Source organism: Balaenoptera acutorostrata, chromosome 2, assembly GCF_949987535.1.
Source record: "Balaenoptera acutorostrata chromosome 2, mBalAcu1.1, whole genome shotgun sequence".
NCBI classification, from domain to species: Eukaryota; Metazoa; Chordata; class Mammalia; order Artiodactyla; family Balaenopteridae; genus Balaenoptera; species Balaenoptera acutorostrata.
In genome coordinates, this window is record NC_080065.1 from 26433249 (window position 1) to 26442191 (window position 8943).

The 8943-nt window shown below is 33.3% G+C and overlaps 1 pseudogene; it reads right to left on the reverse strand.

The window, feature by feature from the left end:
* Positions 1-2854: 2854 nt before the first annotated feature.
* LOC114236554 (T-box transcription factor T-like) lies at positions 2855-3767 on the reverse strand (annotated as a pseudogene).
* Positions 3768-8943: the final 5176 nt, after the last annotated feature.

Below are 8943 nucleotides of genomic sequence, written 5' to 3' on the forward strand. Positions count from 1 at the left end.
GTGGGCCAATATGGTCAGTCTAAGTTTCATTGGAAAGACCCACCCCTAGTTACTCTTTCTTTTTATAGTTCAAACTTGAAAGTTTGTCACTTTGGGATAAACAGACTGCTTGGTGTCAAGAAGTCTAGGTGCCAACCACTAACAGGAGTTATTTGGACAAGTGAGTTCCCATCATCCAGAGATATTTTGGGGCCCAAAGGATTTTTATAGATATTCTTGTCATGAAATAAAGCCACACTTCCCATAGGAAGAGCTGAGCAAGGGAATGGGAGACCCTGGTCCCAGTGGACTCAATGTCCCTTTCTCCCAGAGTGAGCTCCTTGAGTTTCTCCAGATAATTCTACTCCTTGTATTACATGAAGAGAGTTGAATATTTCCTAAGGGACATGACATGTAGCCTAACAAAATTTTGTTTTAAAATTATAGCTTCTTGCCAAAATAACACATGAAGGTACTAACAAGCTCATCACTTTTCTATTCTTATTTTGTTATTACTCCTTTCTCTCTTCTCTTGATTTTAATGCCAATACAAACTCCAAATTTTCTCTATCTGGTTGTTCCTGTTGGTCACTTTTCTCTTATAACCAGTTCCTAAATATAAATATGAAGATCTTTTGTTATCCATCCTCATGTTTTTCTCTTTTTTTATGCTACAGTTATATTTATAGATTTAGATATGATAAAATCATAAAGATATGTTTACCCAAAGTGATGATCCTAACACGTTTGTTTTATCTTTTTTTCAGACATCCCAATACAATGATATTCAGTACTAAAATGATACAAACTTACAATAGAAAGAGAACAAGAGTGGAAGAACAGTGGACAAGATAATAAAAGATATTATAGACACAAAGCTGATAGAAATATACTGGCTGAGGAAGTAGAGAAGAAAAAGTTTCCTTTTAGAAGAGACATAAAGGAATTCAGACTTAGGAGCTAAATAAACTGTAATTTTATTGTCATTAAATATCAGAATTTTTTTAATGCAGCAATTAAAAAAAACAAAACACAGAGGGAAGAAGAGCAGACTTATCAGAAATAGGAAAATTATAAGGCAGTAGTTCTCACACTTTGGCTCTGGGACCAGGAGTATCAGCATCAATTGGGAACTTGTTAGCAATGCAGATTCTCCAGACCTACCCAGACCCGTTGTTTCAAAACCTGAATCAGCAACCCAGGGTTGAACAGGCTCTCAGGTGATTCCCATTGCATGTGAGAACAATGACCACAGTGAAGTATTTACCTAAGTGGTAGAGTCAAGGATGTTCACTAATGGATTGGTATATTTTTCAATATTTCAACTCTAGTTTACCACACAGATATGACAGGAGATAAGATTTTCATTTTTAAAAGATTACTTTTACAGTCTTAACAGTGGGTGGATTAAAAACAGAAGTTTACTAAGTCAGGGACTTTTATAGTCCAGACAAAAAATGCTAAACACAATCAAGGGCGCAATTGGTAAATCTGTATTTTACATTTACTTTTTTCATTAACCTAAAAATAGTCTCTAAAAATAGTCTATTAATTTTAAAAAATTAAGAAAAAAATTACTGCATTTTAATCTGTCTTTAAGAGGCAGACTTGAGGAGATACTTAATAAAGAAAAGTCATTTAAATCATTTATTAGGTTTTTTAAAAATATACATATGTAATAAGAGTTCTCCATCCTAAAATTTATTTTTTCCTGGAGTGAGGACTGAGCTGTGTAACTTTTGAAAATTTTAGTGGATTATGTTTAAGTTACTAATTTCTAGTACTGAATCCTCTCACTAGATCTTTTTAGAACTGTGTTTAGTTTTTTGTTGTTGTTGTTTCTTTTTTTTTTTGCATATTGCCTTTATTTTGCAGAAAATGTTTTGCTGATTGTCTTTGGCTATTTTTTTCAGAAGAAAAATATTGCCGTTGTAGGTTTAACAATACAAGAGGCAATTACATATGCTCAAAATAAACACATTCTAGTGGGCAGAACAGTGAAATTTCCATTTCAATTAAAGTCTGTTGTCCTCAACTATGAATTTATTATTTTGTCCTTAACAGCTCAACTACAAGTATGATAGCTGCCACAAAAGGGACCTGAAAACGACTCCGAAGCAACAAGGAATGCAATTGAAAGTATGCTTTTTATTTCATTAAATAAGACGAGTTGAGTTTATTAATTCTAGTGTGTCAAATCCTCTATATGCTGTATGAGACACAAAAAAATAAGTTTCTGGATCTTAGCAAACAAAATTTTATTATGATCAAGTAATGGTGATTTAATAGTCCAACTGAGTTTTGTTTCCATACTTAAATTCATCTGTAGCATATAAACACAACATAGGACTACACTTGTGTTGCAGATGATGGGTGGGGTTATTTTCTTGATGAACAGCAGAACGTATATTCCTTTTCATATTTTAAAGTGAAATTAATAAGATTTTTTTTCTTTCTTGACCTATAAGACTGTCATTTTGTACCTAGATCAAATCAACACTGATAGACATAAAAAAAATAGTGTATATTTTAAGGAGAGGCTTTGGTTTACATGGAAGGTGGTGACAGGGATATCCATGAGGTTATGAGACCAAGGTGTGATATTAGCTGTCAGGAATATCTGTGGTCATGACATGGTTCTTATAGAGTGAGAATCCTGAGGAGAAGGGACCTGAGATTATTTGGGTAAGATAGTGTTCACTGGGAAGAACTGGACTCCCAGCCCGTTAGACAGCTATGCTGTCTGAGACCCTGGTGTGAAGGTGCCCTGCTAGCTGACCACAGGTTGGGGTACTGATGCAGTCCTGTTGTGCTCAGGAGTAACATGATAGTATGTACACACATGCTGAGGCTGGGCTAAGTTCATCTGATCAGATCATGGGCAACTTGCAAATGAATTGTCAGAATAGGTTGGAGAATTTTTCCAATGAGGGTATGGGCTAAGTATGAGCTTGTCCAAGTGGGAAAGGGGCCTAGGCACAGCTTTGAGGACAGGGACAGGGAAGGGTGAACTGTGGTTCCTCAGCATAGAGCATTTTTCACAGCCATGGGTAGAGAAAAGTGAGACAGGACCTCCAAACTGAGGATGGGGGTTGACAGCAGATAGAAGGAACTGATTCCAGGGATAAGCTACTTCCATTAGTAAAACCCAGGTTGCTGTTTGTCTCTGGGCTCTTCCATCTTATCTTTGCGATCCTTGCTTCTTTTTGCATCGCAGCAAGTCCTTGCAAATCAGTTGTATTTAGTTTTAAGAGCTGTAATCTCTTTCTGGTAAGCCTTGACAGATATACATTGAGTCTTGAGAATGCCATGGCTGGTAGTCATCCCCTGTAGACCCGCAACTCGTACTATATGAATTTAGAGTTTTTATTTATGTAAGGAGTTCAATATGCACATATGGCTTGGACTGACCCCCCAGGCACCCACTCTCTGTTCACACACTTCCAGAAGTGGTTGCTCTCCATCACAAAGTCCAAGATGAAACAACACATGGTGTTCGGGTCCAGGCCAGACGTACTCAGCTTCAGCACTGGGAACATCCTCCTGCTGTTATTGGTGACCCTCACCTGGTTGGTGAGCTCTCTGAAGTGCAGCCACGTCTAACTTTTCTTGGTTGACACTGGGGTCACCCTTCTCCCGGCCAGCCTGTAGGTCTCACTCCAAGGAGCTCAGCTGGTGGTCCACTCCATTGCAGGCTATTCTACAAATTCTGGACACCAAGGGAGCTTGTCCTCTTGCTGACCCTTCTTCATGGCCCTCCAGCCCAGACTTACTTACCCAAGAGCCATGTTTAACTCCTTTCAACAGCCACTCTTCCAAGAAAAGGAGCAGCAAAAGTCCACAGTTCCCAGGCAGAGACCTGTGAGGAGGAGACTTGAAGGCAGGGGAGGGGCAGAGGGGTGAAGATAGAGGATATTCCCCTCGAACTCCTGCAAGGCATGACTAAAGTAGCTCTTTGTGGCATTGGATTTGCTTTAAACCATTAAAAATCAGACTATTGACTAGCACACAAATATTTATAAAATATACAAATAAAACTATTGATATCTTTGAAGCCCATTTTTAAACAAAAGGAACATTTTAAGTGTGTCAGGATATAAATTATGGGTACCTCAGGATTATTATAACTTTTCTATAACATTTTATTAGATCTGTATGCCGTTTTTTAAAATGTTGGCCACTGATATTTGAAATTTGATAGGTATTTATAATGTTTCCTCAAAGGATTCTTATGACAGCTGAAATTTTTGACTATTTAGACAGACACTTTTGGCTGGCTACTCGGTAAAGTACCACATGCTGTGATTATTACTTTTTGTGCTTTCCAAGTCAACAACCGAATGCCTGTGAACCTGACCTGCACAGAGTAGTTATTTTGGTTCTTTAAACTGCCTGCCAAACTGTTGCAGTAGCTTTTTGATATGGGCAGATGGCCACTTCAAAACAAATCAAAATATGATATTTGGTCTCTGAACTTACCTTTGAATTCAAATATTTGAATATGAATGCTAGCTCAGATTGAATTTTGGGTCTGACTAATTGTTTTGATGTTCTTAGGCAGTTGCATGAAACATATTTGATCAAATAACTTAACATGGACTTCACTTCTTATTAGTTGTATAATATCCCTTCTGGTGTGTTAAATGCAATAAAAATTTTGAGGATATATACTAATATGTAGCTCCTATCCAGCATATGATGAACAAAATATGTATTAACAAGAGACATCAATCCATTTCTGAGGTTATGCACGTAGTTTACTGCTGAAATGCGGTAAAACTTTAAAATTTGTAATTTCTGGTCAGAGTTTATAAGAAACATGAATATGAGCAAAATAGGTAAATTTAGTGTTTTTTTAACAAGGTAGGTATGGCACAGACTTCAAACTATAACACAGATTTCAAGCAAACAAGGGTAATTACATTGATTTAAGCAGTTCTTTCCCATTTATTCATATATTTTTTGGTCTTAATTCAGACCTAGCTTAATTCACCCCTCCCTCCCTCCCTCCCTCCTTCCTTTCCTCCCTTCCTTCCTTCCTTCCTTTCTTCCTTCCCTTTCTTCTGTTCTGCCTTTCTTTCTCCTATCTCTTTAAACTGCAGTCCTGAGTAAAACGGATGGTTTCAGATTAAACTACTTAATTACAACTAAATAGCCACTTATGTCATTAACCCAGCATACTTCCTTGGGCTACTCAGATCCAAATGTAGATTTCATATTTTCAATGGAACAATGTTTGTTAGAAAATATATTTCATATTGTATTATAATCTTTATAATGAGAAAAATGCTAATTAAAACCAATACCATTAGTCACCTCTAAGATTTGAAATATGTGAAAAGTTTGATAACACTCTGTTGGTGAGGCTAAGGAGGAAAGAAGCAGTCTAATATTTTGTTTTTCAAAATGTAAAATGGGACAACATCTATGGAGAGGATTTTATCAATATCTAACAAAATCATAGCTGTATTTGGCCTTTGACCTATCAATCCCTCTTCCAGGAATCTGTTCCAAAGACCCAAAAAGTACACTGACATTAGTTTGAAATGACATGTGTCAAATGTTCTTCAATGTAACATTATCGGTACTAGTAACAAAATTGAAATCACCCCCAAAATCCAAACTTCTAACACCAAAATCCAACAGTTGTATAAACTGCAATATATCTACACAGTGGATTACTATGTACTTGTGCAAAGCAGTTGGGAAGATCTCTACAAAATGGATTAAACGCATTATATATTGTATATTTTGGAGTATAAATTGTTAAGTGATAAAAGGAAGTTGCAGAAAACTGTGTATAGTATGTCACCTTTTGTGTAAGAAACCCTCCCTTCCTTCCTTCCTTCTTTCCATCCTTCCTTCCACCCCTTTCTCTCTCTTTCATCTCTGTTTCTTTTCTTTCTTTATTATTTCACAGTTTGTGCTTTTTTTTTTATATTTGCAAAAATACATAAGGGAAGGAGAGAAGAAAAACTCAAAAATTGTTCCCTATAAAGTAACTGTCTCTCCATTCTTAAAAGTGGGATGTTGAAATTGTCTACTATTATTGCACTTCTGTCTATTTTTCTAGTCAATTCTGTCAGTGTTTGTTTTATATATTTAGGTGCTCTGAAGTTGCATGCATATATATTTGTAATTGTTATATCTTCCTGGTGATTTGACCTTTTATTATTATATAATGTCCTACTTTGTTTTTGTGACAGTTTTTTGTTCAAATTGACAATAAATTTTAAGCATAATTAACTGTCATTAGCACAAATTCATGAACTGTATCTTCACTTTTCTCATTTTTTGAAACCTTATATTTATAACTGTAGATATTCATATTTGATAAATAAAATTATTTATAAGGAATTCAAGTTATAAATAAATGGAAATGTATCATTCAATTTTTTTTTCTTGCTAATGGAGGAAATTAAGCAAAACTAAGATTTTTAATTCATAAATATGGCAATAAAATTGAACATGTATTTAAAGTATTGAAATAGTATAACTGAAGAATAAAAGAAACATTATAATAAATGCTTTATTATCATTAATGTTAAATTCTTTTGATTACTGATTTTAATTGAAGATTTAAGAAATACACTATAAAAAATAAAAGTACATTATAAATATATTTGCATTATAAATCTATATTTAAAACTTGTAAATGTTGATAGAACTAATTGTCCTGTTGAATAATGGAATAGAGTTCCTCATCTAATTATTTAATTTTTATGATCCTTGTGAAATAACAGTTAACTATTTGAAACGTGCTATTCTTTTTGTATGTGTTTTACAGAAAGAAATTGTATTCTGTCATAGCTTATATTTCTAAATTCAAAAAGGCAAATATTTCAAGACTTTTATTATCTTGATCATTTTGACACATTTAAAAATCATCCAATTTTAACAAAGATGTCCTTACCAGGAAATGGTAAGTTCTACTGACAAGTTAAAACAAATGATCAATTATTATTTTTAATTATACTTGTTACTGGGAAAAAGAAATTGTAGAAAACTAGTCAGAGAAGAAAGATTATATCCTTTAATTTGTAATAAATTTATTTGTAAAGATGGGTGATGTGATGCCTAGCTGTGAAAATGAGTAACATGGCAAGTAAATATTAAAGCCATGGAGGTGATCTAAAAATACTTGGATAATTATTGCAGATTATATAATTGTGGGTTTCTGGGGTAGGATTGGAGGTACTAGCCACTTTCCACTGGAAACAAAACTTCAGTGACTTATATTCTATTGCCAGAAGAACTGGGGAATTTAAACATAGAAATAGAGTAATTGGATGATTTATTTCATAAGCATACATTTTTAAATGTTTCTGATGACTTTTCTTGAAAGTAAAGCCAGAAGGATTTTAAGATTCTTAACTGTGAATATTAGAAATGATTATTATAATACTTTCCATGATAAAATTATTTGAAACTTACTCTTGTATATTCCCAATGAAAGGTGATTCTTATTTTTTATTGTGGCTAATTTAATGAAATAATATTTTATACAAAACACAATTTTCCTAACTTGGAAATTATAATTAATTAAATTAAGAACACATTTGAGTTTTGAGTGTGGTCATTTAGACTGTGGGCATTATCAGGGCACAATAATCCACTTGGTGAAAATTTAGTCTAGTTGAAGGCCAATTATTTTACTTCCTTGTAATTCACATGATATGTGCTTGCAAATAGAAGCAGCCGCTAGCCAAGTAACTAGGGAGAAACAAAGAGCCTTGGGTGGGTGATATTTCAAATTCAACAGTATAAAGCAAAGAAAAATAACATATTTTAACACATAAAAAATGCTAGAAAAAATGTTTATATGCATGATTCCAGTTTGATAATTGTTTCTACTCTAAATTTTTTCATATCAATTCAACAATAAGTACCTTCCTATCATATAAATCACTATCACTTATAAGTAAGTAGGGTTGTAGTTTTAAAATATTTGTTTTTATCAAGTAATATATGCTCATTAAAAAAAAATCACATGTTAAAGAATGTTTTATATTAAATATCAACAGAGTCAGACCACTTCTTCACTTCTAAGTCTACCCTCCAGACAAGTTCTTCAAAATTGTTTATATTTTGGTTATTTCCCTTCTCAAACAATATATAAGATATTTTCTGAATTTATTAATATCAGATAACATTTATTATTCCCCCAGTATCAAATATAAATATTTAACTGACTCAGGTCCTCTTCTCCAACTGTTTTAGTCAATTATGTTATTGTTTTGGTTTTTCTGTCAATTATCTTTAGTACAAACAATGTAATTAAACTCAATCATTTTCCTATAGTCCTTTAATTCAGTTTTCATACTTTATATGACAATTTTAATGCCCTTGCTTCTCTATCCAATTTTCTTCACAATCTACTTTGTGTAAGTTACACTTTTATCATAGCTCTTGGATTTTCATTCCATCCTTAAACATAGCATCTTCTTTCCATGGCCTGAAGATTGACTCAAAATTGAAAGTCAATAAACAATATTTTCATCATTATGGTTGCAAACATATTGAGCAATAAAATACCAATTATCTTCCCATCTTTAGGAGTTCAAATCCAAATGCCCCTTGAGGGTGAATGTTAGGCTGAAAGAATTTCCTCAGTTGGTAAAAAATCATTTAAAATTATATTTGGAAAATAATTTCCATCCTCAGTTTCTGTCAATTTTGGAGGTTATATTGGCCATTTAAAAATTGCATGTACTGCTTTTATTCTCAACATTTTTCAGTTCTAAATCATGCTAATCATTATGTTCTACTACCTTTATTTCTTAAAAGTACCTGTAATGATCTCCACTGGAATTTTATTACCTTCTCTGTTGGGTTTTCTGTTTTTCTTTTATTATAACTTTCTTTTGCTTAATTTACATATTAGTTTCTTTTCTTCCCTTAAGCTCATAATGAAACTATGAAATTAGCAAGTAACATTTCTGAGTCCTAAGCACTATAGTGTTG